The sequence below is a fragment of the Rhincodon typus genome, chromosome 12 (genome assembly GCF_021869965.1).
Source record: "Rhincodon typus isolate 14 chromosome 12, sRhiTyp1.1, whole genome shotgun sequence".
Lineage (NCBI taxonomy): Eukaryota > Metazoa > Chordata > Chondrichthyes > Orectolobiformes > Rhincodontidae > Rhincodon > Rhincodon typus.
The window spans coordinates 1,680,223-1,689,417 of NC_063343.1; positions in this window are offsets into that span (position 1 = coordinate 1,680,223).

Genomic DNA, 9,195 nt, shown 5'->3' on the forward strand with positions numbered 1-9,195 from the left:
ATATTCTGCAGCCGTGGAATTGGAATATTTTTGAGCTGGATTTTACAGCCCCCTGCCAGGCATTTCTTTGATGGGGGAGAAGGATGTAAAATATGATGGGTGGTTAGCATCACTTTCCCGCTCACTTCTGCCTCAGATCCCAATATATGAGGAGGTAATGCTTCTGCAATTATATGCCAACCAGTAAAAGGTGAGACAGAGAGAGAAGGCTGTTTTTCAGCAGAGTTGGTGGAAGGTAGTGCATGGTGGGGGAGCATGTACAATTTTTAGGGAGCATCAGGTTTTTGAGCAGCTCTCAGGAGGGGGACTTTGTTCTGCTGAGGGGCAGAGGTCCCACTGTCAGGTAGTTAAGGTCACCTGCAACATCTTATTGCCCTTTTAAAAGTCAGTCAATTTCCGATTGACTTCTCAGTCGTTTGTGAATTGATAAACCCACCGGTGAGAAGATCCACAATGTAACCTTTCTAGATTTCCAACAGGCCTTCAACAATATTCCACAAAATAGACCAATAAATAAGATCAAAGCATGCAGAGTGAGGGGACAATAGAAAACCGGTTGGCTAAAAAGCAAAAACAAAGAATCAGGGTAAAAGATGGCTTTTCAGAGTGACAGGAGATGGGAAGTGGTACCTCACAAGAACTGGCATCGGGATCATTGCTGTTCACTGTTTATATTAACAATTTATATTCTGGAATTTAACATTTCTAAGATTGAGGACAATTGAATTTGGAAGGATAGAATCCACTGAGATTGACTTCAACAAATTGCAATAAACTTAAAGAATGGTCTTATAATTGATAAACACATCCAATAGGTGCTGGCTAATGAAAGGTTTGCTGTAGTTGGTGACTCTTGTTTATAAGGGCATCCTGCAGGCTCAGTATGTTAATAACTAACCAACTAACAGATAATTGGAGGTGATGTTAATGTTGTGCTAACATTTCTCAAGCTTAAGTTTTAAAGTCTTTCTCCAGCCACTAACCCCCCATCCCCCACCCCGGCACCCACCACCACCCCCTGCTTTTTTGTGGGAAGCAAATTTTAAATATAATTTGAATATTAGTTGCATTCAAGTACAGTTTGTGTGTCACCTATATAAAACCTCTACTTTACTGGTGCTTATAATTAGAGGTAGAGGTCAGGTAGCTCTGTTGCCATGGATGGCTGGTTTTCGATGCTGAGTGGGTTCATTTCCTATACTTCCTGAGGTTACCATAAAGGTCCTGTCTTCCCCACCTCACCCCTCGCTTGGGGCATGGTGACCCTCAGGTTAAACTCAGTTGTCTATCTCACACCTTTGATTTACAGTAATTAAGGGTGTTTTTGTATTTGTTTTTGTTTATCTGAAGACTGCATTGGTGTGCAGTTGCAGATCTACAAACAACACCTCAATGCACACTTAATTTTTAAACAGGCACTCATTGAGGTCTTACAAGAATAGCTTTAATAGACTTTAATAGTTACAATCAGTAATCTAATTCCTTCATATATCATGCAGTACTTTGCAGGAAGAACCAAACCTATTTTAAATTTCGAGAATCCATGGCATTTTCATTTATGTTTCAGGTCACTAGTTATTTTAATCAACAGTAGAATGGGGCAAATCTAATTCTGATTACAAGTTTAAAAATCTTAATTTCTATGTAGTATTTACTTTCCTAGGTCACCACAGCATTTTATATTCAAGGCTTAATGTTAAAGTGCAGTCCATGATAGGCAAAAGTAGCCAATTTCTCACAGCAAGTGTGGCAGAAAATGTAACCAGGACATTTTAAAGACGTCTCTTTCCTCTGTTGTGGCATCAGATTTTGTTTTAAACACCAAACTGAGCACATGGGTAGGGTATTGGAACATCTCTCAGAGATGTTGCCAGGGTTGGAGGGTTTGAGCTATACAGAGAGGCTGACTAGACTGGGGCTATTTTCCCTGGAGTGTTGGAGGCTGTGGGGTGACCATATAGAGATTTATAAAATCATGAATTGCATGAATAGGGTTAATAGTCAAGGTCTTTTTCCTAGGGTGGGGAGTCCAAAACTAGGGGGCAGAGGTTTAAGATGAAAGGGAGAAAGATTTGAAAGAGACCTGAGTGACATCTTTTTCATGCAGAAGGTATGTGTATGAAATGAGCTGCCAGAGGAAGTGGTGAAGGTGAGTACAATTACAACATTTAAAAGGCATGTGGATGGGTACATGAATAGGAAGGGCTTAGAGGGATACGGGCCAAATGTTGGCAAATGGGACTAGATTAATTTAGGATAGATATCCACTTTATTGGTGTATGTAATTTATTGATCAACATGGATGACTTGGATCAAAGGGTCTGTTTCTGTGCTGTATAACTCTATGATTCTATTTCAAATTAGATGAGTGGGAAATATTACACTTTGGTAGGAAAGAAAATCATATTATTTGGAAAAGAATTATCTAATGGGACAGAAAAAAATGGTATTTGGAAATACAAATATATGCATCACAAAAAGGTCAATAAGGCCACATAAATGACAAATCAAGAATTGGATTTGTTTCCAGGGAATTATAAAGTAGAGAAGTTGATGCTAAACTTATAATGAAGCTTGGTTACACCACTCTTGGAGTACTGTGCATAGTTCTGGTTGCTGTTATAAAAGCGATATGGAGGTACTGGAGATGGTGTAAAAAACGATGTTCAAGGATGGAACCAGAACTGCAGGGTGTATGTATCTGCAGGGTGGATGATACATCCAAGTCTTTTAGCTCTTGAAATTTAAAGGCAGAGGGTGACCTAGTAGAAATGTTAAAAATTATGAAAGGTTTTGTCAGCATACATGCAAAGAATATTTCTACTTTTCAAGAAATAAAAACTGGAGACCCTCAGTCCAAGATCTCTGAAGAAACTTCTTTACCCAGTGAGTGTTGCAAAGGTGTAACTCACTACCTTAGGGAACAGTTAAGAATTTAAGGGTAAGGGTAACTCCCATATTAGTGAGAATAGAGGAGTATGCTGATACACTTAGATGAAGAATAATGGTAAGAAGCTCAAATACAGCATAATTGGTGCCAGGGACTGGTTAGACAAATGCCTGTGTCTGAACTGCATAGTCAATGTGATTTTATGTAACTTCTTCCAATACATCAGCTGTGGAAGATGTAAACTTCAGCTGGATCTGCTCTTTTGAGACCAGAGGCATGAATCTGCTGCTATAATGCTGAGAAACTGGGAACGGTGATCAATTTTGTTTAATCAGGTGGCTTTTGTTCATAGAGACATGGAAAGAGGATCCAGTGGTGTCAGGACATTCTGCCACATCAAAACAAAATCCACAACTGTCTCCAGACCAGCTTCCACTGCCTTTCACATCAGATATCTCAAAGCACTTGGCATGATGTATTACTTCTGACATATCGTCACTTCTTACTGAGTTGAAGTGCTAAAGTTTGGGTTAGATGTATATGTCGATTCTTCATCTGATTACATCTTCAGGGTCAGGGACAAATGTTAGAGTAGGAGCTTTCACCTGTGAGTTGTTAGTTGCTTCCCTCAGAAAAGCAGGTGGATTGGGTCAATTCCAGGACCAATCAGACACTGCATGGCCACATGGTCTTACTATTATAAACATTGTCTTCTGATGAAAGATTTTGATTTAAGTCACAGACAGTAAATTAGAATGAATAGGATAGAAACATGTATGGAGGTGTGTTCATTTCATTCAGCACTGCCTTCTACTTCTTACAGTCAAACAGGCAGTAACACTGATAGCCTGATTCAACAGCTGACTTCAGAAATGTTACCAGGTCTCCAAAAGTTTATTAAAGCTTGAACTTCTCACAGAACATTGAGCTATGGGAATGTTAGATATATCTGTAGTGAGTGTTGTATATTTTATGTCATGGATTCTGTATGGAGATGACACCAGTTTCTATGGATGTAAAAGTTCATATTCACAGTGCTTTAAACAGTCCACTCCATGCTACAGCTCTGGTTACCAGCTATTTCCACAGCTTTATCTACTTTCCTCTGAGTCCCCTAACCAATTAAGCATGGCAAGTACCAATAGTTACCAGACTCTCATAATTAAACATAGAATTAATGAACAGCACAGGGACTATTTAATCATTTGATCTTTTTCACCCTTCCTCTCAAAAAGTTGTAAAATCTTGTAGATATAATACTTTGCAAGTCCTTCACATGCTTTCAGATCTGGCATTTTTAAAATGTTATCCTAGACTATTGGACTAGGGGCTAGGATCATAGCCAATACTAACTCTCTACTCATCTGGTGCCTGAATACTTGCACGTTACCCAAAAAGTCATTCCTTGGGAAGTAAGAACCCAGCCCAAGAAACTGATAAGGGAGAATAGAATGTGAATCCAATCTAGCAATAAAATAAAAATAGATAGTAAAAGCTTCTAAAGGTACAGAAGAAGAAAGTATTTGGCTAAAACAAATGCGGGTCCATTACAGGCAGAGCCAGGAGAATTTATAACTGAAATAGCTTCTCTGTAGTTTCTCTAAATGATTACTTTATGTCTGTTTTCACCTATAGAAATACCAGAAATATTACATAAAAAGACAGCCAAGTGGCCAGGGAGAACGAGGAGATGAAGTAAATTAGTATTAGTAAGAAGATTGCACTGGAGAAATTAATGGGGGCTGAAAGGTGATAAATCCCCAGGATCTGTAGTCTACATCCCAACGTGTTGAAGAAGGTGGCTATAGAGACAGATGATACACTGGTGACTATCTTCCAACATTCTACAGATCATGGAATGATTGCTATGGACTGGGAGGTAGAAAGTGACACCCACTATTGAAGAAAGGAGCAAAAAGAAAACAGGGATCTACAAACCTGTTAGCTTTTCATCAGTAGTAAGAAAAATGCAAGAATCTATTATAAAGGATATGATAAATAGACATTTTGGCAGTAATGATCAGATTGGGCACGGTCAGCATGGATTTGCAAATAGGAAATCATGTTTGACAAACGTGTCAGAATTTTTTGAAGATGCTACTAACAAAATTGACAAAGGAGAGCTGATGGGAGTAATATACTTGGATTTTCAGAAAGCTTTTGTTTAAAGTCCACCACAGGAGGCTTGGTTAGAAAAATGAAAGCACATAAGACAGGAGGCGATGTACTGGCCTGGATTAATGATGGATCAATAAATAATTAACAGAGTAGGAATGAATGGGTTATTCTCACACAGGCAAGCTGTGACTAATGGAGTATGGCAAGACTGAGTACTTGAGCCCCAGCTGATCACAATATAAACCAATGATGTGGAGGTGGTGGCCATGTGTTATATATCCATATTTGCACATGATACAAAGCTAAGTGGAACTATCTGTTCGAAGAGAAATAATATAGGGCTTCATGAGGATTTGGACATGTGCAGGTTTGGTCTCTTTCAATTAGTAAAGATATTTTCTCCATAGAGGGAGTGCAACGGAACTTCACCAGACTTGTTACCAGGATGGCGAGCCTATCCTATGTAGAGAGATTGGGAAAACTGGACTTGTACCCTCTAGTTTGGAAGAATAAGAGGTATCAACAGGGAAGATGCAGCTAAGATATTTTCCCTGGTTTGGGAGTTTAGAACCAGGGCACAATTTAAATTTAAGGGACTACCATTCAGGTCATAGATGAGGGGAATATTTTTTAATTCAGAAAATTGTGTACCTATGAAATTCTCTCTTACAGAGGGTTATTAGATTATTTGTGATTACCAACAGCACAATAGGGATGCGATGGATGTAAGGCATTGAAATGTTTGATGACCCTTGAATGCTAAGACAGGGATCGACGGGCTGAATGGCCTACTCCTGTTCCTTTGTTCCTACATTCCTAACCAGGATAAGGAAATCACTCGAGGGCTCTAAAGCTAGTTGTAGCTCAGCATCAATGAAACATCCTACCAAACCACCAGGAGATTTCAGAGCATCATTATGGCCCACCTTCACTAAATGCTGCAATTGTGTCTCAGACAGTGACATTCTGACCTCTGGATTCTAGGTTCAGCTGTTGATCACAAGGTTAATGGTTGGCACTCCAGTGTAGTACTGAGGGAGTGCGGTACTGTCAGAGCAGCTGTCTTTCAAATGAGACTTTATAGTAAAGATCCATCCACCTGCTCAGGTGGAAAGCGAGTGAGTAATGCCCAATACTCTGATCAATATTCATCCCTCAATCAACATGAAAAAATAGATTACCTGGGTACTATTGCCATACCCCTAATAGGTAGCTGGTGAAGGAATAAGCTAAAACCAGTCTTTCTTTGGCCTCTATTTATTTGTGGTGTTTAACACAGATCTCTTCACTCCACTGTTGTGTCAGTAACAGTCTCTTTATATATGCTTAAGTAACCATCCAACTGCTATCTTCCCTCCATGTATATATAGGTATGTAACTTCAAATGATACAATTAACATTCTTCACTTTTCTGTGTGGGAGCTTGCTGTATGGAAATTGGCTGTTGTGTTTCCTACATCACAACAATGACTACACTTCAAAAGTACTTCATTGGTTGTATAGCACCCTGAAATATCCGGTGGTTGTGAGAAATATAATGTAAATGCATGTCTTTCTTTCTTTCTTTCTTCTCCTCTGTGAAGAGGTGTTACAGGGCTTTTATGTTCTGAAGCTGAGTATTTTTCTCTCTCATCTTGATTTGTTTTAATTTGTGCTATTGGCTAACTAATTCCATTATTGCAGACACATTATTTCACTGTTCACAGCAGCAACAACACTGGCTCACAGTGATTGCTGACATCAGTATCGGTTTAAGCGCTAATTTTCCAGTCAAAATATTTGCTGCAAATTGGTGTTTGGAAATGAGCATCAGTAAGTTTCCTCTGGACCAGATGACAGCAATTACCACAGAACTTCAGCCCAATGTTGGAGGATTGCAAGATCACTGTTGCCAATGTGTGTTAGCGGACACTGGAACTATCCAAATCACAGTCTGTGTAACACTGACAGGATAGATGAACACCAACAGTTTAGATTTTCTCCTCAGAGCCCTAAGCTCAAGTCCCTTAGTTAGGCAGATGCTAGAAGGTTTTAAATGCCAGGATAGTATGGTACCATGACACATAAGAGACATGGGCCAACACCTATGATTCATCATCCACTGAGTTCCAGATCTCAGCTGTACCACTGTGGAGAGGCACTGAACATTTCAGAGCTGAAAATGTGTAACAACACATTAACATTTGCCTGTTATTAACAACCTAGGAGTTAAAATTCTGGCTGGTGAAAGTGGAAACTAAGCAAGTGGGGGCTGGAAAGTGACAAGTTCTGAGAATTTGCTAGAACTTCATTTAGTCGCCAATCTCATGCAAATTGCAACATTATGGACCAACCAATGAAATTCCAGAGTTTGTACCTTGCATGTGTGACATTTTTAAAATATCCACTTAAAATGAGCTTTAAAAGGTCACTTAAAGTATTGCTGTGCAAAGATGGGATATCTTCAAGAAGATTTGCTCCTCCAATTTTATTAGCACCGCGATTTATGGGAATTATTTTCAGTTTAAAGTTTTAGCAAAGATCTGTAGCTCAGGTTGTGGGTGAGGTTGTTGACTTGTTCACCAAGCTGGCTTGTTTTCGTTCAGACGTTTCATCACCATGCTAGGAAACATCATCAGTGCAGCCTCCGATGAAGCGATGTTATTGTACTCCGCTTGTAATTACAATTCCAAGCAGACTAGAATGCTTCATCAGAGGCCTCACTGATGATGTTACCTATCATGGAGATGTAACATCTGAATGAAAACAAGCCAGCTCGGTGAGCAAGTCAACAACTTCATCAGTTTCAGTTCTCTCCTCACCTATTGTGAAGAAAAGAGTAATGGAGACTGAGGAAGAGATTCCAGGCCTATCTCACCTTCTAAGGTACTTACATTCTATATTTTCATAGCCAACCTGTTTAAGAGATGTTATTACGCTCTTCTGGAGCAGGAATCCAGGCCTCCTAGCCCAGTGGTAGGGACACTACCAGTGCACCACAAGACCCCTCGTGCTTTTTTTTAAATTCAAGCCTAATTAGAAATTTCACCTGGTTTTGGGTGCTTCCAATTCATTTTGACAAATTCTCTGTGAGTGAGTGAAGGATATATTACGGGAGTCATCCTTTGGAACACAACTTGCAGAATGAACTACTACACTATATCTGCTCAGTCAATATTTTTCCATCAACTGAAATTTCTGGATAGATTTTCTGTTCATTATCAAATGATTGTTTGCGAAACCTTTCTGTGCGCAAATTGGTATGTGTTTCCCACATTGCAAGGGAGATTCCACTTCAATAGAACTTCACTAACTGTAAAATGCTTTGAAATTAACTGAAGTCATAGGTGCAAGTTTTTCTCTAGGTCTCTGCAAGGCAAGGCAGAAAAAGCTCTCGCAACTAGGCTGGGAGTTCCCAGCTGCTGTTGATACATCTATGAAAGAGAGAGAAACAGAAATGATAAGATTTACCATTTTCATTGTGTTTGTGGAATGACAATACTTCAAGCCACTTGACAACCAGATGAATTACATACAAATCTGAGCTAATATTGCTGTTTGACTGGATAAGCACTAATATTTGAAAATGGTAGGAATGAGATGTATGGAAACTTTTTGATCCTGTGTTTAGACCAATAAGGCCAGAATCAGTTTGTCAGACACAGAGTATGACGAATGATCACATGGTCGTTGTCCTGCCCATTGAAGAGTCACTCCCCACAAGCAGAGCTACTCGAAGTTGTTGCCAAGAACACAAATCCAGCCTTAAGGCTGAAGTGGCTGGGTATGCAGGAGAGGGGCAAGAGGTGGTATTGTTTAGAGATGCGTTTGCACTTCCGTGTCCCATTTTCCCATCATCTCCCTCCGGGGCCAGCAGCAAAACACCTATTGTACTGCTGTAGACTAGACCAGACCAGCCTGGTCAACATCACTCACACATTCAGCATTTGTGTCCAGGGTGCTGATCTCTTAGAGAATCACGCCAGACCAATGCAAGCTCTCCACCGATGTCCTTATCAGGAACATCTGCCCGTGCTTGCCTGGGAGTTTGAAATCCCAATCGATGGTTAGATTTGACTCACCAAAGTGCGCGTACGTGTGGTCGGGTTGTTGAGGGGACATGTCTTACATCACAGATATGGGTGAATCAGCAAATATACTCACAATTCCTGGCCTGTTTAAGTCATTAAACTGTAACCAAGGTCTGG